Source organism: Phoca vitulina, unplaced genomic scaffold (assembly GCF_004348235.1).
Source record: "Phoca vitulina isolate PV1807 unplaced genomic scaffold, GSC_HSeal_1.0 scaffold1, whole genome shotgun sequence".
NCBI classification, from domain to species: domain Eukaryota; kingdom Metazoa; phylum Chordata; class Mammalia; order Carnivora; family Phocidae; genus Phoca; species Phoca vitulina.
This window is the reverse complement of record NW_022589704.1, coordinates 94,153,141-94,181,069: the sequence shown is the minus strand read 5'-3', so window position 1 is coordinate 94,181,069 and position 27,929 is coordinate 94,153,141. Positions and strand designations below refer to the sequence as shown.

The following is a 27,929-nucleotide window of genomic DNA, read 5'->3' as shown; positions in this document are numbered from 1 at the left end:
CCCAGACCTACCACCCACCACCTAGCTACAGGCAACCACTAAATCTATATTCTGTCTCCACAGATTTGCTTATTCTGGACATTTCTTCTAAATGGAACCATAACGAGTGGTATTTATGACTTCTTTCCCTTAAGATAAAGTTTTTAAGAATATCCATGCCTTAGCACATATCAATACTTTCTTTCTTTTTATGGTTGAAAAATATACCATTATATGGATTACTATATTTTATTTATCCATTTTTTAGTTATTGGACATTTGGATTGTTTCTGAATTTTGCTGCAAACATCCATGTACAATTTTTCGTGTGGACGTATGTTTTCATTTCTCTTGGGTATATACCTCAAAGTGGAATTGCTGGGTCAAATTGAAACTCTTGGTTTAGCATTTTGAAAAACTGCCAAACTGTTTTCCAAAGTAGCTGCAACATTAGATATTCTCACCAGCAATGTATTAGAGTTCCAATTTCTCCACACCTTTGTCAGCATTTGTTTCTGGCCATTTTTTGAATTATTATTATAGCCACTCTAGTGGGTTATGAAGTGCTATCTCATTGTGATTTTGATTTTGATTTCCCTATTGACTGATAATGTTGAGCATCTTTTCATGTGCTCATTGGCCATTTGTAGATCTTCTTTGGAGAAATATCTACTCAAACCTTGCCCATTTTTTAATTGGCTGATTTATCTTTTCATTGTTAAGTTGTAAGAATTTTTTATTTTGATTACAAATTCCTTGCCAAATATACCATTTACAATTATTTCCTTCCATTCTTTGTGTTACCTTTTCACTTTCATGATAATGTACTTTGACACACAGATATTTTTAATTTTACTAAAGTCCAAGCCATCAATTTTTTGTTGTTGTTGCTAAAGCTTTTGGTGTCATAGCTAAAGAAACCACTGCCTCCTCCAAAGTAATGAGGATTTACTTGTACTATAGGAGTTTGTAATTTTAGCTCATACAGTCATGTCTAGGATTTATTTTAATATTTTTTATGGCGTGGGGTAGGGATCCAAATTCATTCTTTTACACACGAATATCCAGTTTTCCTAGTACTATTTATTGAAAAGGCTATTTTTCTCCCCATGGAATTTGTCTTGGCACCCTTGTCAAAACCCAATTGACCATAAGTATGGAGGTTTATTTCTACACTCTCAGTTTTAGTCATTTGATGCCCATGTATAGCCCTCTGTGTACCACACAGTCTGGATCACTATAGCTTTGTCGTAGGCTTTGAAATTGGGTGTGTGAGTCTTCTAACTTCAGTCTTCATTTCCAAAATGGTTTTGGCTGTTTTTCATATAAATATACCTTGTATTTCCATGTGAATTTTAGCATCAGTTTATAAATTTCTGCAAAAAGTCAGCTGAGACTTTGATAGGGATTGCATGGAGTCTGTAAATCAATTTGGGGAGTATTACCATACTAACAATGCTATGTCTTCTGATCCATGAAAGTGAGAACTCTTTCTATTTATTTAGATCTTTTTAAAATTCCTTTCAACAATGTTTTATAATTTTTTAGTATACAACTCTTATACTTCATTTGTTATATTTATTCCCAGGTTTTATATTCTTTTGGTTACTATTATAAGTGGGATTACTTTCTTAATTACAGTTTTAGATTGTTTATTGCGTTGTATCTGTTGCAAGTTTCAAAAGAAACAACTAGGTCATATTTCATTCATTCCAACTTTTTTGTGTTTTCCTTTAAATGATGTACTCCTTTTTATTTTACTTCTAAGTAATATATTTCTATTTCACAGTTTTATTTTTAAATTTCATTTTATTAAGTCATGACAAGACTCATAAGAGCTGTATACAGTACGCTTGAATTAAAAGTAAGCTGGACACTGAGCCTAGTCAATTAAATCACTTAGAATAAATTGCAGTAGACTTCCACCATCCTTTCCTAGCACCCACTGAACACTTACTGAATGCACAACACTAACCTTGTCTCAGTAGCCTACATTTGCTGAAAATGCATTCATGCCTCCTAACAAGCAAACTGCATTTAACTCCCATGACTTCAGAAAAACAGTTGTTAAGAGACCAAAACATAAATAAATACCCTTATCATTTCAAGCTTGTTGTTTTGATTAAATATTTGCATTTTTTTCCATTAAAGGAAGCATTTCCTTTGACTGCCGAAAGGATAAAAAAAAAAGGTACTATGAAGCTGAATTTCAGTTTTACTATTCAAACCTTTCCAAAGCTGCCACTGTACGTTGCCTTTTAAATTTATGCTAATGTTGTTGAAGGTATAAAGTGTAATTATATGGAATATAAGAGGAATAAAATATGTTCTGACTACTAGGGCTTTTCCTGACAAATACAACATGTATTCAAATAGAGTCACATTAGCTCAGTAGCTCTTGAAAACTTTGAGGATCAGAGGACGTTAAATACCCGACACCCTGGAAAAATACAAACATTTACAATATGTGCATTTTTGTGCACAATTTTAAGGATTCATGGTTATTCTGCAGCCCAGCCATGGATAGATGGACCTCAAAGTAAGAACTTCCCATTAAGTAATAGTTGAAAAAGATATATAACTGGCACAGATCAGTTCTCTGGACTATACAAACAAGATAAACAACTCTATGAACCAGAAACTGAGCTCAGAGAAGGAAGAGGGTACTGAAGTCCTGGGTTTACTGAGTTCCGGCCCTTAGAGGCACATAAAAATGGGAAAGATTTTGATACCTAATATGTATTAGGTATTAAAATCTATAAATGTTTGAAGACAAAGGCAGCAAGCTCTCCTTATGAAAATAGAGTCAGGAAAAAGGATCCCTCAATCCTGAAACGTTGGTAAAAACTATTTGCTGCCTGAGGCTACGGTTTATACCGGATGCTGATCTGCATAAGAGAAGGAAAGTCCCAAAGATGGGGCTTGAATCAAGTCATTTGCTAACTCAGCTTCATCTGAGATGTACCCAATTTTATATTACAGGATAGATAGACCAAGTCACTCATATAAGACCTGGTTATGGACTGGGTGTCTGGTAAGCCCTGTAGGAAGTATCCACAAATCCTCTAGATGGAGAGGAGTGTGCAGAAAGAAGGCGGGAAAATCTTCATTCGAGATAAAACGGAAAACTTAAAGCCCATGAACACGAATACTAAGAAGAGAGCCAAAATAAAAATAAATAAAATAAAATAAAGGGGGCGCCTGGGTGGCTCAGTCATTAAGCGTCTGCCTTTGGCTCAGGTCATGATCCCGGGGTCCTGGGATCGAGCCCCGCATTGGGCTCCTTGCTCTGCAGGAAGCCTGCTTCTCCCTCTCCCACTCCCCCTGCTTGTGTTCCTGCTCTCACTATCTCTCTCTCTGTCAAATAAATAAATAAAATCTTTAAAAAAATAAAATAAAATAAAATAAAGGGAATTCATTGACAAAGAAAAACAATGAAAAAAAAACTAAGACTGACATCAGAACAAGACATACAAATATGACAAACAGGTACATGAAAAGGTGCTGGACATCACTATCATCAAGGAAATACAAATCAAAACTACAATGAGATATCACCTCACACCTGTTAGAACGGATATTATCAAAAAGACAAAAGATAACAAGTGCTGGCAAGGACGTGAAGGAAAAGGAACCCTTGTGCACCATTGGTGGGAATGTAAATTGGTGCAGCCATTATGGAAAATAGTACAGAGGTTCCTCAAAAACTTAAAAATAGAAAAACCATACAATCCATCAATCCCACTTCTGAGTATATAGCTAAAGAAAACAAAATCACTATATTAAAGAGATCTCTGTATTCCCATGTTTATTTAAGTAGTATTCACAATAGCCAAGATATGGAAACAGCCTAAGTTGTTTAAAACACACACACACACACGCACCCCATAAAATTATCCAGCCTTAAAAATTAAGAAACCCCTGCCATCTGCAACAAGATGAACATGAAATAAGCCAACTCAGAAAGATAAATACTGCATTATCTCACTTGTCTGTGGAATCTAAAAAAAGTCAAATTCATAAAAACAGAGAGTAGAATGGTGATATCCAGGGTCTGCAGAGTGGGGAAGTGGGGACACATTGGTCAAAGGGTACAAACATTCAGTTATGTTGCATGGATAAATTCTGATGATCTAATGCATAGCATGGTGACTGTAAGTTAATAATACTGTATTGTGAAGTTTGTTAAGAGAGTCGTTCTTAATTGTTCTCTGCACAGACACACACACAAAATCGTAACTATTTGAGGTGGTGTATATGTTAATTAGCTTGACTGTGATATTAATTTCACCATATATATGTATATATCACACTGTACACCTTAAATATATACCATTTTTTTGTCAAGTATATCTCAATAAGGCTGGAAAAAAGAATGAGTAAAGACCAAACATAAAATTGGAAAAGCATTCATAAAAAGAATGAGAATTTGTAATACAAGAATACACATATAAGAAACACAAAGAAAACCTATTATAAATCTAAACAAGAAAAATCATGGTCTGAAATAAAATGCCATTACCAAGATAAAGTTTAGACAAGACAATGAAGAGAAAATTAATGAATTAAAAAATTGTATTGACGAATTCACCTGGAATGAAGCACAGAGAAATAATTGAAGGTAAGAAATAACAATGGAAAGTGCTAAAATGCATCTAAGAAATTCCAAAAAGGGGAACATAGAGAGAATAACATAGAAGAAATAGCCTAAGAAATAATGGCTAAAACATTTTCAACACTGAAGAACATGTGTTATGATTGAAAGTATACTATAAATACAAATAAATATATATCAACATGTATAATATTAAAGCTATAGCGCATCCAGCAAAGAGAAAATCCTAAGAGATGTTTTTAAAATGACATACACCTGAAAGCCAGGGGCGGTGAGTAGGGAGACGGGTGAAATAGATAAAGGGGATTAAGAGGTACAAACTTGCAATTATACAATAAATAGGCTACTTGGGGTCCCTGGGTGGCTCAGTCACTTAAGCATCCGACTCTTGATTTTGGCTCAGGTCATGATCTCAGGGTCATGATCTTGGGCCCTGCATCAGGCTCCATGCTCAGTGGGGAGTCTGCTTAAGATCCTCTCTCTCCCTCTCCCTCCCCACCCCGCCCTATCATAAATAAATAAATAAATAAATAAGTCCCAGAGATGAAAAGTACAGCTTAGAGAATATAATCAATAAGACTGTAATAACGTTGTTTGGTGACAGATGGTGACCACACATATCATGGTGAGCACTGAGTGATGTATAAAATTGTTGAATCACATTGCACACCTGAAATGAATATACTAATTATATTTTAATTAAAAACAGTCTTTTATTTAAATAATAAAATAAAATAATAAAAATAGAAATACAACACAATTCAGTGACTCCACTGCTGGGTATTTACCCAAAGAATAAAGATATGCACCCCTATGTTTACAGCAGTATTATTTACAGTAACCAAGGTATGGAAGCAACCCAAGTGTCCACTGACGGTGAATGGGTACAGAAGATGTGGTATAGATATACGATGGATTATTAGCCATAAAAAAGAATGAGATCTTGCCACTTGTGGTAACATTAACGGACCTAGAGGGTATTAGGCTAAGTGAAATAAGCCAGACAGAGAAAGACAAATAACCGTATGATTTCACTTATATGTGAAATCTACAAAACAAAACGAATGAACAAACAAAAAAGCAGAAATAGATCCATAAATACAGAGGACAAACATGGACGGAGGAATGGGTAAAATGGGTGAAGTCAAGTGAAAGGTACAGGCTCCCAGTAACAGAATGAGTAACAGGGATCAAAAGGCACAGCATAGGGAATAGAGTCAAAGGTACTAGAAGAGTGTTGTATGGTGACAGATGGTGGCTACACTTGTGAGAACAGCATAATGTATAACTTGTCAAATCACTGTGTTGTACACCTAAAACTGGTGCAACACTGTGTGTCAACTACACTTCAATTAAAAAAAAAAAAAAAAAAAAAAAGCCTATTAGTTAGCTAGACTGCCAGCAGATTTCCAGTCATCAAAAATGCCTGAGCACAAGAGAATAATGTCTTCAAAGTGTTCACAGCGAGCAACTGTGGACCTAGAATGCCAAAGTGAGCTAAAATATAACCCAACAATGAGAACAATCTAGAAACTCTTCAGACTTACTAAAACAAAAATGTTTACCTTTTTCAGACACTCACTAAAAAACTGCTGAAAAATATCCTGAACATAAAGTTCACAATTTTTTCTTGTAGTCTTCTTTACTTTGCTATAACTTTTAATTAAAAAGAAGCAGTAATAATCTAGTAAACTTAACAATGAAGTTGCTGTTTCAAAAGGAGAAGAGGATTTAACTGAAATAGGGAATTATGTAAATGAGAACAAATGATGAGAGCAACATCCACAGGAAAAACATAGTCTAATTTAGTAATACATAGTCATTCAAAGCTGGTTATAATAAAAAAATGAAACTTAATGCAATGTGTGCTAATTATATCATGGTCCTTCAAATTCTTGATATCCTCATGCATCCTTGAGAAAAATCCTTGCCAAAATTACTCAAAGAAACATTCCTGGCTGTGTGCTTAATATGTGCACTGGAGGTAAAGATAGCATCACAAGAACGCTTCCCTTTAGTATCTGGCTTCCTATGCAGCAAGTAGCAGGTAATTGATAATTTTCTGTTGGAGTATTTGCAGAAAACAAGAAAAAGAGCAGTAACTAAAGACTTGTGTCAACACTGTGATATAACTGATGCTGACGATTTAAGAAATAAAGGAGATTATTTTAAAAACCTATTGGGTATCTTGCAAAATGTTTGGAAGGGCTGGGAACTCGACTCAGGGCTCAGCTGCCAGAAACAATCCCTAAAACCACACTGCAGAGCTGACTTGATGAGGAAGCTATGCTGCCTCCAAAGCCCAGCTCCCCCTGCACCCCCACAGAGCTCAGTGCTCCTGCCATCATCCATTCAGTAAAATGGAAAGCTCTGCACAGGGATCGTTTGCACGCTTTACTCACTTCAGGGATGAATTCTGTCACCTAGGACATCTGGTTGGTGGAGCTAAAGTCCTATGCCTGCATCCCAGCTGCAAGAGAGGCTAGAAATTTGAGTTCTGGCTTCATGTTGGGGAGGAGGTAGTCACAATACAGGAATGTCCCCAAACAGAAAAGCTGTTCATCAGATGACAAGCAGCCACAGACATGACGAATGTCTATGGCAATATACTTACAAAAATGGGAATATGCTATATAATCCTTCACCTACAGCTATGGAGTGTCATTTCATGCCATTAGCTATTCTTCCACAGTGTCACTTTTGAGGACTGCACAGCATCTCATTCACCAGATATACCATAATGTGTTAAATGTAGCCATCCCTCATTATCAGGCATGTAGGTAGTTTCCAAATCTTCATTAAGGTCACTGAACTTTGTGAAGACCCATGACCAGGTAACATTAGGACCACATAGATACTCTTAACTGTCCTCCACCACTTCCCTTTCACCCGCAGAACCCAGTCTTACCACCCACCCATACGGTCTCTGAGTAACAAGCTTTGGAACATGCCGCCATGTTTGGAGCTCAGCTCTAATTCTGGGTTCCCCTTCCTTGGCTTCACTGCCGCAACTGCGGGTGAAGCCAACCTTCACAGGATGTCCTGGACATCTTGTACACCGTGATTTTCATCCTATCACCATTTCTACAGTCTATTTGGATAGCTATAGGTTACATTCTTATCATCTCCTCAAAATGCTTAACCTCTGAAAACTATAACTAGCAGATATCCCTTGTAAGACACGACCTCGAAGCCATCTACTTCTGAGTATAGAATTGGCATAATGGGGTTCTGCAGCTATTTGGATCTGATGTAATAATATTGTCTTCTTTGAGTCTCAACTTTCTTTATTTATAAAATGGAAATCACACCACCGCTATACCATGGGTAAGATCACAACACTATTTACATCATAGGGTTGCTGTAAGGATTTAATAACTCAAAGGAAGTACTTAACAAAGCACCTAATACATCAGCTATTAAAATTAGCCCTATAAAATTGCCTTTTGGGGTGCCTGGGTGGCTCAGCTGGTTAAGCGTCTGCCTTCGGCTCAGGTCATGATCCCAGGGTCCTGGGATCAAGCCCCACATTGGGCTCCCTGCTCTGTGGGGAGCCTGCTTCTCCCTCTCCCTCTGCCTGCCACTCCTCCTGCTTGTGCTCTCTCTGTCAGATAGATAGACAGATGATAGATAGATAGATAGATAGATAGATAGATAGATAGATAGATAGATAAAATCTTTAAAAAAAATTGCCTTTTGTGTAAGCCCCTAGAAGCTTCACATCCCATATTATGTTCCAATCCAGTATTATCACTGCTAACTTCCAGAAACGAACTTTTCATCAACACCAAAACCTCTAGTCTTTCAATGATCATTGTGCTCCCAGGTCATCGGCCCTCTCCTCTCTTCATTTCTCCTGCATCCATCCCAGACCCCAGAATCTACCCCATATAATTCTTCACGAAAACCTATTTTTTATCTCCCCAAAGATGTTTTTTTTTTTTTCCTTTTCACATGCACTGCTTGTTCTGCGAGTATTTCATCCAGTTTTCCACTGAAGGAAAGACTCCTGAATAATTCGTAGGTGCTGACATGTCTGTCTTTCCCATGACTGTTTGTCCTCAAAGACAGACCACACCTGGCTCATCTAGTCACCCCATCCCAGGGCTGAATGTCTGAGACAAGCTCAATTTGTTTAAAATGAAATCAAACTCTGGAGCAATGAGTGTCTTTGCAAATAACTTCTGTCACTTCACGCCTACTTGGAAATACCTGGCGATTTGTATCTTAACAGCTTTGAATTGTATCTAAAATTAAACATTACCATGTCGGGAAACTGTAACTCAACCCAGAGAAAAGCTGGGATTCTGTTCCTCTTTTATCCTACCTTTGGTTACCCCAGGTTACTTATCTGGAAAAAAATAAATCCTTTTCTCATGATCTCATGAAATATTCCCTCAGAATATCCCCTTATTTAAAATATATGAAAATAAATATACGTGTACATATACATACATATACATATGCTGGTCTTTTTAAAAGATAATGTGTGAAAATATTCTCAAGGTAAAAAGTTAACATTATGTAGAAACCTATGTGGAAAACAGTAAAAGTTTCCTTTTCACACATTCCCAATTACATCCTCCCAACAGAAATAAAAAAAACTATTAAAATTTATCTTTCTAGAACTTTTTAAGCATTTACATACATATATGTACATATTAAATTATATATGGTTTTGAAACATAAAGATACCTTATTCCACATATTTTTGACAACTTGTTTTTTTTGGGGGGGGTTACTTAATAATATATCAATGAGGTCTTTCCACGTGAGGGTACAAATAGCTCTTATTTAGTCTTTTAATGGCTGGATGGCTCCATAGGGTGAATAGAGTGTTATTTGTTTGACTCTTGCCCTATTGATGGCATATAGACTGCAAATAACTTATCACTATTGCAAATGATGCCCCATTGTGCATTCTTAAGCACACTTCTTCACACTCACAGATAAACGGGGTTCTAGGATAAATATCTAAGGCCCCCTTTTTTTTAGAATCCATCCAAATTTCTATAAATCTAAATCCCTCTTTCCTATTGTGCTCCAATGATTGCTTATTGTTTTGATTCAGAAAGGCAGAGAATGATGCCTTCAAGTTCCAAGAAATGTAACTATCAGCCTTCAGAATCAAATTCACATCTAGCTTTAAGTGTCCTCTGCCTACAGAATAATTCACTTTCAAGTCATCCCATGTCATTAACCCAGAATTCCCATGCCCCCATTTTTCAGTGCTCTGTGAATGACGACTTCACCGTAAGGGTAATTCTCAATAGTTCTGAAAGTCTGATTACGAGTTCAAAGGAAGGCAGAGCTGCCTTGGATATCTGAGTAATGAGGGCTCATGCAGTCTTGATTGGGTCTCAGGAAGGTCACACCCAAAAGGAAATAGGGAGACACGCAACCAAGTATTGAATACAGCTGGTGTAGAGAATTGGAGGCTAAAATCAATTTTTTCTTCATCTGACTTCCTTCATTATCCATTACACAATATAAAACTTATTGCTTAAGCTACTCTTGGCAAAACTCTCTGCCTGTTCCTGTTTGAAGTCAATATGGCAGGAGATGCAGAAAGAGCTGAGTTGGGTTGCTTAATTTGGAAGGTGGTTCCCAGGATGGGACTTCTTTATCAAGGAAACTGACCAACATGCTTAGGTCTCTACCTTCTTCTGCCTGTGGTCAGCACAGATTCAATAAACTGGAGGCCAAGGCAGAAAGTGAAGGTGGTGATGGAACCCGCAAGGCTGGTATGGTCTCTGAAAATAATACATTTTCATTTTAACTGCTGGGCATCATGGTGTAGTGTATGATGGGTTGCATGGCTACCTCCAGAACAGTCTCTCCATCCAATTAGCTCCAGTCGTCACCACACTAAGCACTACAGCTAGATGCTAGTTCTAGGGATCTACATCCTATAATGCTTCCATTAGCACTCACTAAGTGTACATCTACTGCACCTAAGAAACAAAATGGAAACATTTTGAAGTCATAGGGGAAAATTTTGTATCCTTACAAGACATAGGAAGGGGAGGAGGTCAGAATTCAGTGGTCCACATACTTATCTTTGAAAAAAAAAAATTATAATGGCTTAAGAATAACCCAATGATATTGAGGAAAATAGCATAAAAACCTCTTCATTAAGCAAAAGTACTTTTGATTATAGTAGAAAAGATGAATGCCACTAGGTTAAATACCCTGGAACTATTTTATTTGATAAGAGTTTGAAAAAGTGTCTTCTAAGTTTACTTAAACTTGGAAATCTGAGGATATATAAAATAACATTGCTTTTTCATCTAACTGAGATGGCAGAAACAGAAGCTGGGAAGCTCAAACGCACATGCTCATCTGCACATATGCACATCCCTACACAGGCACGTGTGCTCTTGCTCTCTCACACACATACACACGCACAGAGCACAGCCTCCCACACCCATCTGGCTCAGTTCAGACCTTCTGATATAGTCAAATACACTGAAAACCAATGGTAAAAAGGTATCCCACTGAGCAGACTCTAGGTAAAAAGAGATTTGCAGAAAGGATAAGTAGAGAGAAACCATCAGGGGACTCATCATTGCCCAAGAGATTATATATTTCTAAAACAGTTGTAAAGTCCTAAAAGGAATATTAAGATGAGTACAATTTATCAGATTTTCCACAATGCCTACCTCTGTAGAACTTCCCTAGAGCATTTTCAACTCTGTATGATAAACCTGCTATCCCACTCATTTATGCTTCATTTACCAAATACAGCTTGAACTGTAGCACTTTTTTAAAGATTTTATTTATTTATTTGTCAGAGAGAGAGAGAGAGAGTGAACAAGCAGAAGGAGATGCAGGCAGAGGGAGAAGCAGGCTCCCCATGGAGCAGGGAGCCCGATGTGGGACTTGATCCCAAGACCCTGGGACCATGACCTGAGACAACTGCAGATGCTTAACTGACTGAGCCACCCAGGCATCCTGAGTAGCATTTTTTTAATCTATAAGATTTCAAGTGATATCATAGATAATGTGCTTTGACATAACGGCATTGTTGCCGTCCTGAATGCAGCACATCCAATGGGGCTTTGAAAGGGGAAAGAGTAGTGCCAGATGATTGAGGGATCCACCCCCAGCCCTGTGTCTAGAATGTACCTGCCCACAGAACCAGGAAACTACAATGACAACATAAAAACACCTCAGTGGAAAGTCATTTCAGGCAGATTAAACACTCTGAGAGGCACAGAGTCCTCTCATTTATTCTAAATTCTTTATCCAGGAATTGTGCTAGCTTCCAATACAGGAGTCTAGGGCAAAAGACAATTCTTTAATGCTTCGAAAAATGTAAGAAGGGGGTAAGGAAGGAGACAAAGAGGGGTGGGAAAATAGAGGAAGAAAAACCATTTGTAGAAGGGCAAGAACCTTTTCTTATAAGTACAACCATCAGCCTTGAGTTTTTTGAACACTGTTTCTATATACTCACATTGCACAAGCTATGATGAAGGCATGAGGGAAGTATAAGTCAGAGTCCATGGTCTAGGAAGTTTTGCTGTTGCCAGGGAAACAAGATTCCTGTACATTAAAGTATTAGGGAAGAGTACATTGGTCTTCTGCTTATTCATTTATTTATTTCCAACATCCTTCCCCCTGAAGATTTGCAATTACCTACAAAAATATACATAAAAACAAAATGATAAAATAAATAATTGGGGAAGTAAAGCCAAAGGGTAACTACAAACAGGAAAATAATAAAACCAGAGTTAAGATTAAATAAAGAAATATACAACACGCTGTCCAGGCTTGAGGTGATATATAAATTTGGCTTAAAGTTCTGAGAGCCTTAAATACGGGCAATAAATTGCACACCATGCTCTGTACAGAGTCCTAAGCCTCAGCTGTATAAGAAGAACAGGGCGACCCTTGCCAAACCTAGCTGCCCACTGATATCACCTGGGATGGTTTTCAAAAATTCGATAATGAACCCAAATTCCTAGAGCAGGCAGAAAGGGAAGGAATGCTGGGAATCTTCATTTTAAAACTTCCCTAAAGTGATTAGGATGCTATGAGCTCTGAGACTTGAAGCCACAGCTGTAAGGATTTTAAAATGGGGGAGGGGGAATCCTCCAAAAATCAGACTGCAAGAATTATAAAGAATGTGATACTCAAGCTGAGCCTCTAATTTTGGATGGAGTTTAGATAGGAGGAGATGAGGATAGAGGGCATTCAAAGAGGAGGTAGACACACAAGCCAAAACATAGAAGAAAGAGGGGCCCTAATGCCATGAACAAGACAGCAGCATCCCTAGTCACTCTGAAGTGGATGTGGGGGGCCCTAGGACATATTTAATTCACTCCTTAATCCATCCAATTATAATCAAATCACAGAGGAATTAAGGAGGTCACATACAAAATAAATAAAGGATAAAACTGAAATAGAGAGGAGTGAAATGTATGTATTAGTCCTCTATTGCTGTGTAACAAATTACCACAAATTGAGTGGCTTAAAATAATACACATTTATTATGGCATAGCTTCCATGGGTAAGGAATCTAAGGACAGCTTAGCTGGGACCTCTGCTGTGGTCTCATAAGGCTGAAATCAAGGTGTCAGCAGGCCTGAGTGCTCATCTGAGACTTGGAGTCTTCTTCTGAGCTCATGTGGCTGTTGGCAGAACATCTTAAGTCTTATATCTGCAGAACTCATGGCAACTTGCTTTTTCAAGATCAGCAAGAGAATCTCTGAGACTTCAGTTCTCTGACCTTGAGGTGCTCTTTAAAGGACTTGCCAGATTAGGTCAGGCCCACCCAAGAAAATCGCCTTTTTTTATTATCTCAAAGGCAAAGGTTTAGGACCTTAATTATATTTGCAAAAATCCCTCCGCTTTGCCATATAATGTAACCTAATCACTGGAACGACATCCATCATATTCTCAGGCTCTGCCCACAGTCGAGAGGGAGGGAATTATATGCCAGGTTCATGCGTAACAGGGGGCCAGCATCTTGGGATCCGTCATAGAATTCTGTCTACGACGAAGTACAAAGATGAGAGAGGGAAAACTGCAAACATACAAGATACATGAGTCAACAGAGCACACGTAATTAAACATGTAATTTGGCTCTGAGCTTCCTGGCAGTTGAAGTAAAAAGGAGACATGATCAAATTTCCTAGTACTCTCTGATCAGTTTCTAGTACTGACTTGTATACAAGTCAGTCTTGTATAAGACATGATAAAAATATGTCTTTACATAGGAATCATGAAATGAGACAGCATTAAAATAAGGTAGAAAAAAATAAGACATAGCTGAAATCTGATCTCAAATAATTCTTTGTCACCACCTTGCCCCTATACCATAGGGGAATCAGCAATGATGGGAACAGAGTTCAGTGGGGTGCTTGGTCAATAGCAGATACTATAGGCTAGTGACTGGGGTACCTGTAACAGAGATTAACCATGAAGAGGCACCATGAGCTGTTCCAGAAGTAAGAATACTGAAGTGCAAACAAACTCAAATTAGAAATCTGATAGATCAAACATGTGAAAAAGGCAGGAACAGAAGTTCAAGCACCATGTAGCATCTAATGGGTCCCACAAAAATGTTGCCTTGTTCTTTTCACCCCAGTAAGTTTCATCTGGCTGCCTCCCTGTGGAACAGCTTTTCCCCAGGGCATCCTACGGGCATCATGTGATCTCTGACAGGGCTGGTCAAAGCCTCTTCTTTGCTTTCTGGTGCTCATAATTTGTTCTAAGCATTCAGTAGAATGCACTGTGTCCACTGACATGGCACTCACTCTCTAAAATATACCTGCAGTGGGGACACTTGGCTGGCTCAGTCAGAAGAGCACGTGACTCTCAATCTCAGGGTTGTGAGTTCGAGCCCCATGGTGGGTGTACAGATTACTAAAAAAAAGAAACTTTAAAATACACCTGCAGGGGCATGCAAACTTCTCTACTTTCTTCCGTCCGCTAATATATTATCTCTTTTTATGACCCCACTCAATCCCACCCTTTCCTGCTCCGACCCACGGAGCTGCCTCCCTTTCTGGAGGGCCTCCACCCTCACCCACGGCGTCAGCTTTGTCTGTGTAATCACTCCTGTTTACTTTTGTGTTGTCTCCCACAGTCTGACCATCTGGTGCACAGCAACAACTGACCGCTTTTGTCCTGCAGTTTCCGTAGAGCTTATTAGTTTAGATTTACAAACCCTGTAAATGGAAGAGGCTTAGAATCCTCCCCCTCACGCTCTTCCTCAGTGAAGACCATCCCATTACGGTCTGAGCACTTCTAGGGACAAGGAACTATTTCATAAGGTCCCAGACCCTTTCTGTGAATTTTCAAATGATCAACAGTGCTACCTAACATTAGGTTACAATTGCTTCTCTTTAACTTCTATCCTTAAGTAGTAGTGAAAGTAGTGTGTGTGTGTTTGTTCACCAAGGGACATGTCCTAGAATATTCATAGCAGCACCATTTGTAATGGTCCTAAACTGGAAACTACCCAAATGCCCACAAACAGCAGAGAAGAAATATTAGGATAGAGTCACACAATATAATACTGTACAGCAATGAGCCTGAAATGTGATATGTAATATGGATGAATCACACATACAATTTGAATGAAGGAATACCATACATAAGGTGTGATTCCATTCATATAAAGTTCAAAAACAGCCAAAATTCATCTATGCTACCGGAAGTCAGCATGCAAATTTTCTTAGAGGTGTAACTGAAAGGGAATTTGAGGAAGGCTTCTAAGATGCTACTGTTTCTTGTTCTGAGAGCTGGTAATACAGGCCTATTGAGTTTGAAACAATTTGTCAAGCTGTATACTTAGGTGCATTTACCTAGATGTATATTATACTGAAAAAAAAAGATTTAAAAATCCTTTTCCTCCTCCAAATGACCTGAATAAATAAAATTTCTGTAGCCATTTCTTATAGATACAGGTTTTAGAATGTTCAAGATCCTAGTCATCTACTTATAAAACCTCTGAATTTGGCAAAGTTCTGATCATTCCTTTGGAAGGTAATCATATTGATTGGTTTGTAGTGTTTTTTAAAAATGACCCATGTGCAATTACCTCCTTTCCTCCAATACATTGTGAACCCCATAAAGATAGGTACTTTCCCTTTTGATTCTCTAGCAGAACATATATTCAGTGTCCATTGTATACTTAGAAAATACTCTTCTTCCCTCCTCTTCCTTAGCAATTTCAGATAAAAGGATCAAATTTACATGGGACCTATTTGATTAAACCCATGTATTTTCTCCCCCCCCCCTTTATTTGTTAAAGTCTTAATACTAATTCATCCAGTGAAGCTAAATTCTATTTTGCTCTTTTCCTTCAAGTTGATCTAAGGACTGACCTTTACCCTGATTTATGAGCCCTTTTCAGATGTTTCCATATGGAGAGGTGGAGACTATTGGTAAGCTGACCCCTCCAACAGCACTGATTCAGTATTCCTCACGTCCGTTCCTTTTGTTTTCATCACCCATAAATTGACCTAATGTCTGCACCCCTTCCATAGAATTTTCTTTTCTCAAGGAAGAAATACTAATTTGGACAATGAGACAATGAGAAAGAAGCATTCTTATTCACATGAGGTTAGTGGCATCATCCTTCCTGATGGGCTAAACAGAAGGGAAGATAAGTAATAACACACAAACCACGTCTCTAATGGAAAGAAGGAATTCTGGGTTCTACACGATGGCATGAAAATAACCCTTTTGATGTTGATAAGGCTCCCAGCAGATAACTTATCTTTCCAGAGCAAATATTGCCAGAGAGATCTACAGACATTCACATCATGAATGCTGTTTTTCTCTCTGCTCAAACACTCATTTGCACACTTGGCACCTGGCGGTGCACAAGGTTTGCTGAATTTTCCTTTCCCACTTTGCTGTTTTTCCCAGAGAATATTCACGGGCATCAGTCACTTCCACGGACAAATGATAAGGAGAGAGGTCAGCTTCTTAACAATATTCATATTCCCATCACTCAGCCACCCTTTGTAACCAATGGTTCAGTCTATACAAGTATAGCCCACCCTGCCCCAGGTTTCCTAGAGATAGATAGATAGATAGATAGATAGATAGATATAGGAAAGAATGAAATTATGAATCTGGGAAGACTCTTACCAAGCCCGTTGAAGAACTCTCTCTAGAAAATTGAAGACACATGTCTGCTCTTTATAATAAGGATCACACAAAACAGAGAAGGAAAATCTAAGAAAGCCACTCATGCAGAAACTATTTAATCAAAGAGTAAAGACAGTTATAACATCTGTTAATCTTCTGTGGAGGTTATAATTAAATGCTTTGGGGAAACACCCTTTCAAGGGTGATCCTTTAACATCTGTTGTGAGGACACACAGCATTGTGCAGGGACGAATCACTTCGGCACTTTGGGAGAAAGGAACTTCTGGGGATCACAAACACGGCAAGAGCCCCCAAGCACGCAGCCCCGACTTGCACCCACTGTCCTGGGGGAGGGGCTCTGCTCCTCAGTGCTTTGGATAATTGTCTGTATGGTGAGTCAGACCGCAGTCATTGTGTGTTAAGGAATAACGGGATCACAGGGCCAGAAATGGCCTTGAGACGATCTGATCTCCGCCTTCACTTTGCAGATGGGGCCACGTGATCCTACAGCTGGCTTGTGGTGGTTTACACGCAGGGTTGTTCAATTCTCCTTCCAAATTACACTCCACCCCACCAGGCTGCTGCCTCTTTGGTTTCTCTCTTTATTTGGGCTTGTACTTCTGATGTGTCCTTTGTTTAACAGGATCAGCATTCTGTGTCAAAAACTAATGCTGTAATGTATGGTGATTAACATAATAAAATAAAATTTTAAAAAAGTATGATCCAAAAACAAATAAATAAAATTCAATGGTCATATTATTAAGTACAAAAAAAAAAAAAAAAAAAAAAAAAAAAAAAAAAAACAGGATCAGCATTATAAAGAGCCCTAGGGGTTTTGAAGTTATGAAGAAGTGGGAAAACTGAAATGACTCCCTTCTGTATCTCCCCGGCCACTGAAAAACACCGACCATCTTCACTTCCCCTCTACTCTCCTTTCTGGGGAATACGAGGGGGGAGGAGAGAAAAATGAAGTTAAAGAAGGAGAACAGTGAAAGACAGGAGAAAATAGAAGGAGAGAGGGAGAAAGAGGGAAGATTGAGAGAAATAAGGATGGAGAAGTAACGTGGGTTAGAGAGATGGGAAAGAGGTGGGGGCAGGAAGAGCTAGGGAAGTTGGTCCCTAAGGATGCAAAAAAACGGGCATCCAAGAAAGACCTCACCAAAAGGAGCTGGACACTCCTTGTACCCATCCTACTCCATAACCTGGTTCCATTATGCTTCACATAAGCAGTTCTACACATACAAAAGACCATAGGATTTGGCAGTTTTGCTAAACAAAATGCAGAGATGATAAACCTAGGGCATCACATAAACAGATGCAACGTGTTGAGTAATGAAAAATATGTCCACATGGTGAGAACATAATAAATGCATTCATGGCCAGGAGGGGTTTGGGAGTGGGCAGTCTGGGGCTGGTGGTTGTCTGGGGCTGCGAATACTGGTGTGTGCCAAAATGCTGAGTATGTGGGGCTTTTGACATTTGGTGCTGGGATTAAACAACAAGTCCCTATGACCCAGATGCACAGTGTTATCATCAACCCTCCCATCTCCCTCTAGCAATCAGCTACTTACAAGGGCCCGTGATGTCTTGTCTTCAATGATGAGGAGCCAATAATGGTGATCCTGGCCACCACATACTGTGCGTCTATTTTTGTGCTGGCACCCTAGGTACTTCTCATTTAATCCTTACAATGATACTAGAAGGACGTCATAGAATCAAAATATCCAGTCCAAAGCCTTACTGGGCAATCTAGAACAAATTGACCTCTTAGTACTTTGTTTTTCTCATCTAGAAAATGGGATTTATGCTAATATCTATCTCAGAGGGTTATCTTGAGTAAATGAGACAGCATTAATAGAAAGTACAACAGGACCAGACACATTGTTAAGTACTTCATTAATATGAGGTGAATACATTATTGCTATTACTACATTTTATGGACAAGGAAACTGTGCTCATTGAAGTTAAATAACTCACCCCACGTCAATAGAGATCAAAACAGAAACTGGAACCCAGGTAGATCTAAGGGTAAATGCCACATAGGCATGAGCTGGGTCTATTGGTTTCTGTTACTCTCTTAAAGGACTCCAAAGGTCCTGATCTTCCTAGTATGTGATGCAGTCTTTCAGGAAAAAGGTATCCAGAAAATCTCCAGACCAACCTGGGAAACACAGAAAGGCACAATACGCAGTACAGGACATTCTCCTCTTTCTAATTGCTGTCCTCATCAATGAGAGAAGAGAAATCCTTGTCCCTTCTCTTCTTCCTTTATTCTCATACCTTTCGAGCTCCCATCTGATAAATGCCATGAATACCTACATTTACATGACAAGAAATAAACAGGCACTCACTCAAAGTTAGGTAAAAATAATAATAATATTAATAATAATGCCATGCCTTTATGCCTGAGTCCACAGACATTTGAATGCCATGAGATTTGAATGTCATCAGTTGAGTTATAAAAAGGAATGTGTTCATAAGTATAAAAATGGAGAGGCCAAAGCACTAAATCAAAATCAGAAAACTTGTTAGGGCGCCTGGGTGGCTCAGCCCTTAAGCGTCTGCCTTCGGCTCAGGTCATGATCCCAGCGTCCTGGGATCGAGCCCCACATTGGGCTCCCTGCTCAGCGGGAAGCCTGCTTCTCCCTCTCCCACTCCCCCTGCTTGTGTTCCCTCTCTCGCTGTGTCTCTGTCAAATAAATAAATAAAAACTTTAAAAAAAAAAAAAAAATCAGAAAACTTGTTTATATCCACCCATTCACTAAATATTTGCTACGCACCTACCATTTGCCAGCCACCGTTCTGGGTGCTAAGGTTACAATATTAAAGAGGAGAGACAAGGCTTTGCCTTCTTGGAACCTGTAGCTTAGACGGGAAGATGTTCTTAATCAAATCGTTGACCATACTTCTAATTGCACTAGTGACAAGTGCTATGGGAAACAAGTACCTGAGGCTATGAGAGTGGATAACAAGTAGGGAAAGACTTCCTGAGGGGGGGCCATGCAGGTGGGGCAGGAGCTATCCCAATGTGGATGGTGGGGAGCAGGGAGCCTTCCCAAGAAGGAGAGATTTCGGTTGGTGGGAGGAGCTGGAAACAGCCAGTGAGTATACAGAGAAGAGCTCTGCCCTAACCCACTGAATGACTTCAGAAAACTCAGCTCCTTTCCCTAGGGCTCTTCTGCTTCCCTCAATGGAAAATAAGCGTGATAGGGAATGCACAGAGTACTCTTCTGCTCCCACAGATTCTCTTGATTCTCCCTATCTGGGTCTGAACCAAGGGCATATTATAGAGTGAGAAGATTCTGGTCCAGGTGCAGGAAACAGAAAACCTGTTTTTGTGGAGTGTGGGGCACACTCAAATGTGGGAAGCAAGTATAAATCGTTCCTAGGATAAAAGAACCATCATTTGTTTCTTTCTCATATTCAACATCCAATACTAGATCCCAGAAGACTCAAAGACCAGTGCTCCAACTCCAAAAGAAATGTTATGTGTAGATTGTATTCCTGGCATCCAGAGTCCTGGTTTGATTGATGGGCTATTAATAATCTATCTGAATTCTCCAATTTCCCCCTAAGAAAACAATGAAAATGAAAAGTTAAGACTTCTCATTTTTCCAGATAGAATTACAATGCACTTGAAAACACTACTTTGATAGTTTTACTGCTATTGATCAGGTGTCCTAAAAAAAAAAACTGGCTTCTTCAACAAGGTAACTGTTGCAACTGATCTGTATGTGAAATGTTACTCAGTTTAATAAGGCCCTCTACTGGCAAACTCCAAAAACACAGTCTCTTGCAAACAATTTGAAGTATTTTAACTACTCCCAATAATAAAGTATCTCACATTACTGATTATTCAAATCTCGGCTGAAAGAATGAGTGAAAAGAAAATGAGAAAGGAAAGATACAAATGTCATTTTGAGTGGGCCTTTCATTCGCTATTCATATGATAACTTACATGAAGTAACATTTGCTTTCTTCTGATGAAGCTACTCCAGATGTCAAAGGTACACAGAAACAAAGGATATTTACCACATTAAAATGTACTGAATATTCGTGAAACCATAAAACCAAATTAGGAATGTTATTTACCAACTACAATAAACCAGATCATTTCTATTTACCCACGTATGAGTAATTGACTATAATTAGAATTTTAAAAAAATGTTGAAGGCAGGCCCTTTAAATTGCTTCTGATATGGCTCAACTGATAATTAAGTTCCCTTGCTTGACAACGACAAAAAGACAGTTTATCGTGACTTGAGAACTTAATTATGGATATATGAAGAACGTTTTAAAAGGTTTCCTTTGACACATTTGTCAAAAAGCTGATGGAACAACTGGGAAATTTTAACTAAAGATTCCTAGAAAATTAAGTAATAAGCTTTTTAATGAGGCCATTAATAACTTTAGGAAAAATATTTTTTAACAGAAAGTAAATGTGATAATAAATTGATTCAACAATGACCATTAAAAATGAGCACAAAATATACATGTAATCAATGATTTTGATTAGAGAACAGAGAAGGTATGGGAAATATAAGAAACATATATTGCCTATCATAAGAGGAAATAAATCAATTTTCTATTACAAATAGATAAAAAACATTTAGAAATATTACATAAAAAGCAAAAAGAGTAGAAAAATTCTCTGAGTGGGAATGGAGAGGGAAGGATGGAGAGGGGACTGGGAGATACACAGATCTTCGTATACATATGCGAAGTTTATACGTATACATAGACTATGTATGTATTTATAGATGATATAGTAGTTATATATTTACATAAACATTTTCACACTATTTGGTTTTCTAAGCTTTAAGCAGGTATTACTTTGATTTTTAAAAATTTCGTAATAACACATCACCACTGACAATGGAACCATTTGGAACATATTTTTTAGGCTGGCCTGGATCAGATTGTTTGCCCAATGAAGCAAATACCCTTCGTAGAACAGTTTGTCAGACATGCATCTTGACAGTAACATTTGTCCCCACATTTCAGAACTAACAGCTCTTCTTTCAACACCATGATATTTATCTGCCATATTATTGACTGAGCTGATATTCCACAGTGTTGGGTTTGGGACTTTCCTCTTGAACTCAGTCCATTGGGTTCCTCTAGTCTATCCAAATTCTACTCAAAGGAATCACTAATCCAGAAAGTTTCTTTCTAAGAAGGAGACAGCTGATTTCTTGCCCTGAAAACACCAAGATTAATTTATGTAACCACTGGGAAGTACCTTGTGTAATTGAGGCTTCCAAACCAACACGACACACTTCATTAGACAAGTATGTGTTGGGGCATAGTAAACGTTGTGGGTAATGTTCTGTGCATCTGAGAGATTTATCATTTCATCTATAAGAAAACACAACTGGGAATCCAAAGTTCCAAAGGCATTAAACTTTGCAGAATTAGAGAGCCAGAGAAAAACAAGCCTATAAGTTACCTGGTATGTTTAACTGGTTCTAGGACTTAGCAGTGTTCAGCCTCCACCATTCTGGCTGTTTAAATCCACTATCACAAAATACTACCACTTCCGTTGGCAAACTTTTTAGGTACCAACCAAATGGCCAACCATCGTTTCCATTTTTTTTTTTTTTTTTAATTTGAATCGCCTGGATTACACTCTCGACCAGGCTGAACTCGGCTACCAACACCCATACCAAGAATGCAAATAATCTTGATGTTTAGCCATAAACTTGGGCTAGCCTGCAAGAGGATTCTTATCTGAGACTAAAAGAAAAACAAACACCAAAGGACTGGTTAGACATTTCTAAAAAACTAGAAAATGTGAATTGCCAGTTCAACCAGTTGACACCTAGAAGTATTCATCTAATTTGCAGCTCCACCAGAACAATCAGCCCAGGAGAAGACAAGAAAAATCAAAGTTCCGCATTGGCAAAGCTCATGAGGAAAAAACGCTTTCCATAACCAGAGGGCAGTACAGTGAAAGGTTAAGACCATAGGCTTGGGGTTCAAATCCTGCTCTTGTCTCTTACTGCCCATTTGACCTCATATTTCTGAACCTCAGTACCCTTGCCTGGAAAATGTGCATTGTGATCATCATGAGACAGCATGTGCAAAGAGCTTAGAAATGTGCCTGGTATCCTGCAATCACTCAATAGTGATTAGGGGGAAGAAAACAGTATAAATCTTCTCCTACAGTTCCCATGAAGCATGCACTCATACACTTTTTTTCATCATTTATTGGGAACTCACTTGGTGCCAAGTGCTGAGCTATGCGTGAGATTACGAATTTGGCAAGGCCCGGGAGAATAAACTGGGTGGATGGAGAGGTGCCATGGGCAAGAATGTAAAGGTGGAGGGGTGCGAAAGAACATAGAAGCCCAGCTTGTTCAGGTAACAGAAAGCAGCGTGGGTAGCCAAGCCAGTCATTTCCATGCAAATCATCCGAGGAACTTTTTAACAATGTCTGGACCTGAGTCCCACCTTGGAGATGCTGCTTCATTAAGTCTGGAGTGGGACATGGGCATCTGCAAGGTAAATAATAATGACAATAGCTAATACTCATTAGTACTTAATATATGCTTGGCATTGTGCTAAGTGTTTTAGCTATATTAATTTATGTAATCCACCCCCAGGTCTTCATGAGGTAGTCACTCTTATAAGCCACATCTTAAAGATGTGAAATTCAAACAGAAAAGTTAAGGGAATTAACAAAGATCATAAAGGCAGAATGTGGTAGAAGCAGCGTTTGAGCTTGGGCGGTCCAGTTCCAGATACCAAGTCCTCCATCGCTATGCCCTGCTGCCTTTGGACCTTTAGTGGAAGGTTCAGATGAACGGTCAGGCCAGGAAGCTCTGGGACAGATATGCAAGTAGGTGTGGAGGAGCGGAGAAGAATGAGCCGGAGTAGGCTGGCTGATACCACATCAGGAATAGTCCTGTTTGCATGCTCAGGAGTCTGGCCTTGAAGGCCTTCAACCCCAGGGAAAAAGAATGTAAAGCCACTCAACACATTTATGTGATAAGTTTGTCAACCAAGTGCAGAGGGCTGGATGTCTGATGAAGGAAAAGGGATACTTAAGATTAGCCATTCACTTATTCATTTATTTAGTGTTATACATTGAACAATGACTCTGTACTAGAGGCTGTGGATATAGGAAGTATTAAAACACAGCCTTTGTTTTCAGTGGAAAGAGGGATTTATGTGGCAAGGAGCTCCAGATCCCACAGCGAAAGTTAACACAAGACATCATGAAGGTCTAAAGAAGGAAATCATCACGACAACTCCAAGAGTTCATGGGAGGATCTGATAGGCAGGGATGTCGGGGGCATGGAAGGTTCCAGAGAGAAAAGGTATGTAGGGTGTGAGTGGAATTGAGCTGAAGGTTAGAATCTGAAATCCAGGCTGCTGTGAGAGAAGGAAGGGGGGTGAGGAATCAGTGAGAAAGGGAAGAGAAGGTTCTATTGGCAAGAAGGGCTCCAGAAAAGCAAGGTGTGGTCAATAAGAAATAATAATAATAAAAAGGTTGAGACTTGAAAGTAAAGCCGAAGCACAGATTGTCAGAGCTGGGAACCACCTGACATCTTGTGACCTGTAAGTGATGCTAGATACCTTTTATACTATTTCAACTGCCAGAATCACCTCCCTTGGCCTTGTGGCGATTAGCTGTAAAATAATCACAGAGTTCCCTTTGGCTCTCTAGCAAAAAGAATGAGGAACGGAGACATTTAGAAGCATACCCAGAGCCAAAGACAACACAGGAACAGGGCCAGACCACTCTATCTATACACCTTCACCCAGCCCTGTTCCTACAGGGAGACCTAGCAACCACACGTGGAGCCCACTTCTTCCATCATCTGCAGGAATGGAAATGTGGAAGGCAGGCTGGAATGAGCACGAAGGACCGAGTCTCCAGCTATAGGTCTGCCACCATCTTGCCAGGGGACTCCGGACCAACCATCCCCCTTCCTTGTGCCTCAGGTTTCCTTCTGTAAAAACGATGTGCTCTGACTACTAACTTGAAAGTGGTCTCAGTAGCAGATCCCTTATTTTAAATGAAAAGTCACGCAAAGCACTTTCAATACATGAAACATATCCGAGCAGGGGGTGTGTGCCCTGATGGAAAAACTGGGGGCTGACAAACAGGCAGGAGGTCACCCACCGTAGAAATCCATGGAAGACAGTGGAATATTTTAGGACCTTTCTGGCCCTGGCTTCTTACAAGTCTCTGAAAGCAGAGAAAAGGGGGAAAGCAGTGAAGGCTACCCCTGTTCTCCTGGGCGAGGGACAGAGCAGCTGAAGTGAGGAGCAGGCTGGGGCTCCGGGAGTGAGTCACAGAGTTCGTGTGCAGGAGCTAACAGGCTAAGAGCCACTTCTTGCCAACCCGCGCAGCCTGGCTGTCCGTTCTAGATGGCAGGAATCAGCCACCAGTTGCTATGGACAGCGAGGCGCTGAAGAGCAAACCCAGCAGCCCAAGGCCCACAGCAGACAGCTCAAGGTGCGCGTCTCCGAAGGGGAACTTCCAGGTGGCCCCGTGCGGCTGTGATAAAGAGGGAGCCTGCGTCCAGGCTGGAGGCACAAGGAGCCCCCTCTTCCTATCCCCCCAAGGGTATCTGGACAGTTCTAAAGAGCCAGAAGGGAAGGCAAAGAGAGGATGTGCATCTTGAATCCAGACCTAGCTGAGTGTCAGAATTTGACTTTTTCAGTAGTCCATGAATTCAGGTTCCCAGCTCAGAAGACAAGTCAGGACAGTGAACATTTCTCCAGATACTCAATGGGAAAATATCCAGATAGGAACGGTTTCAATTTCAAAACATTTTTCTATACTTTCAAATTCCTCAAGAATGAATGAGCCAGGGTGTGTGTGTGTGTGTGTGTGTGTGTGTGTGGTGTGTGTGTGTGTGTGTGTGGCGAGGGTGTAGGCAGGAGGGAACAAGACACTGTAAACAACATGCACATATGAGAAAACTACAAACCACAGAAAGGATCAGAGACCAAAAACAAAAAGTGGGTTTCCGCCTTCCAGCACACTAGTTAATTAAAAATTAGTCTGTCATTTTCTATTAAAATTCCTAGGTCAACCCAGTAGTTTTTTGTATGGCTGGTTGCTTTTTATTTGAAAAAAAAAAAAAGAAAAGAAAAGAAATCCAGCCTCCCAGCAGAGTCAAAAGAGGACTAGGAATTCACTCTCTGTTATCTACACCCCGGTGCCTATTCTCAGACGAGAGGAGTCCTCTACACCTACCCCCCGGCAACTTCAGCACACTATAATTACTAGGAACAGACGCCTACTTGTGTGGCAGCCCAGAGAGCCTGGAGAAACACCTAAACATCATCATCGCACTTTAAAAGGAAAGCAAGCTGTATAAATAAGAAAAACTGTTACAAGAGTTAAAAAATAAATAAAATAAAATAAACCAGCCCCCAGCCTTACTTGTAGTTAGCTCTTCAATCAATACATATCACAGTCCTGGAGACAGACACAGCCACGGCTCTTTCCAGCTAAAAATTTCTTCCCGAGGTTTTCCGCTGTTTATTTTTGCAGCATTAAAAGGCCGTGCTAAGAGACCACGCTCAGTTTTCCTGAACATCCAAAGCAGCAGCGAAGTCCTGCAGCGAATTCAGAGCAAGTTTGCGGAGACTCGCTCCCTGGGCCGCGGCTCCGTGGTTGCTCCGAGCTTGTAAATACAAGCTCCGTGGACAAAGTCCCAAATGACATCACTGGCAGCTGCTTATTGTTGAGTCTTTATTAACTGACTGTCAAAAAGAAAGGAGGGGGTGGGGAGCAAGAGTATCTTTTCTGCAGCAAAATCGGCATCTCGGAGCGGATTCCAGTTATACATGCGTAAATAATCCCATTGATGCAAATTTTCAAGAGCTTGGTTTTTCTCAGGTCAGAGCCTTTTTCTCCGGAAAAAGACACAGAATCGCCTCCACCAATTGACGCCGGATAAACTGAAAACGTGGAGGGAAAGTTTGCAATGCCAGGAGGGCCCCATTGAGTTGTTTACCCACCTGTTTGCAGTTGGCTTCAGAGTTTGATGATTCACAAATATGATTATTAGTTATGTCTTGTGTGGTCTAACAGCTTTTGCTGTGATACAGATACTTGCTTAATGTATTTCCTAAATGGCTTGTCTTGGGGTGCAACTCTTTTTAGACATACTCGAAAGGTTTTCATCTTGGGGTAGAAGAATGTGTTCCCTGAAATGTAGGCAAAATGTTGTATATATGTGCAAATAGGTGGATTTTCTTTTTTTTTCTGAGAAGAGTGCTGGAAGCTTTCTTTAGATTCTCAAAAATTTTTTTAAATTTTAATTCCAATGCAATTAACAGTGTTATATTAGTTTCAGGTGTACAACATATTGAGTCAACACCTCCATATATTACTCAGTGTTAAGATAAGTGTACTGTTGATCCCCTTCACTTTATTTTGCCAGCTTCCCAAAATTTTAATGACCTACCTGCACCACCCCAATCATGCCCCCCCCCCCAAAAAAAATCTTTGCCGAGTATCTGTAATAATCTCAAGGACTATTGTAAGCCACCCCGGCCACTTCGAACCACTCTCTCCTGGAATCTCTCCTGTCAGCTGGTTCTTAACTTTTTTTTTTAATAGTACTCTCCCCACCCCCACCCCCACCTGGGGAAATCCACAAATCCTCCACTGAGTCTCTGTCATGAAGCTCAACACTCTAGACTACTCTGTTCTCCTTCCTTCCTCTGAACTGCTCTAATGCTGCTGACTATTTATATTTATTTGCAGCTTTTTATATACCGACTTGTATTTTTAGCTTGTTTTGTAGCCATCTGTGTTCTGTCTCCCCAACCCAGTTTGAAAGGTCTTTGAGGGCAACCATTGTGTTGTGTTATTTGTTTACACTCAAATCGCCTGCCATAGTCAATCTTTGGCCCAAATGGGGGGAGGGCGCTAAGAATGGAGGCAGGAATAAGGTTGGCAGATTCCAGGGAATGGGGTGTATATTTAGATTAAACACTCTCCTGGTCCTTGGAAAACAATGACTTCACATCCCACTGCTTCCCCACAGTGGATGCTCACTGCATGTCCAAAACTTATTTTCTCAAGGAGCAGTGGTAGATTATTGATTTGAGAAGGTACCAAGGCCCCCAAATATTCCACTTTCATATAGGAATCACATAAAGGCAGCGCAGAACTCCGATGGGTTCAAATCAACACAATATTTATGGAAAACAAATTAGAAATACCTAAAGATTTTCTAGAGCAGGCAATTCCACT

At 39.7% G+C, this 27,929-nt stretch overlaps 1 protein-coding gene across 7 annotated transcripts in view; it reads right to left on the bottom strand.

Moving 5' to 3' along the window:
• Positions 1–27,929, bottom strand: part of NCKAP5 (NCK associated protein 5) — a 974,611-nt gene that overhangs the window by 852,768 nt on the left and 93,914 nt on the right. The window contains exon 1 of one of the 7 annotated variants that reach the window (XM_032411690.1): positions 26,106–26,414. The exons of 5 other annotated variants lie outside the window; for them this stretch is intronic. The gene's annotated coding sequence lies outside the window, so the exon portion shown is untranslated. Of the gene's footprint in view, positions 1–12,050; positions 12,711–26,105; positions 26,415–27,929 lie in introns of those variants that run through there. One more of the 7 variants, XM_032411706.1, reaches the window with a different exon arrangement.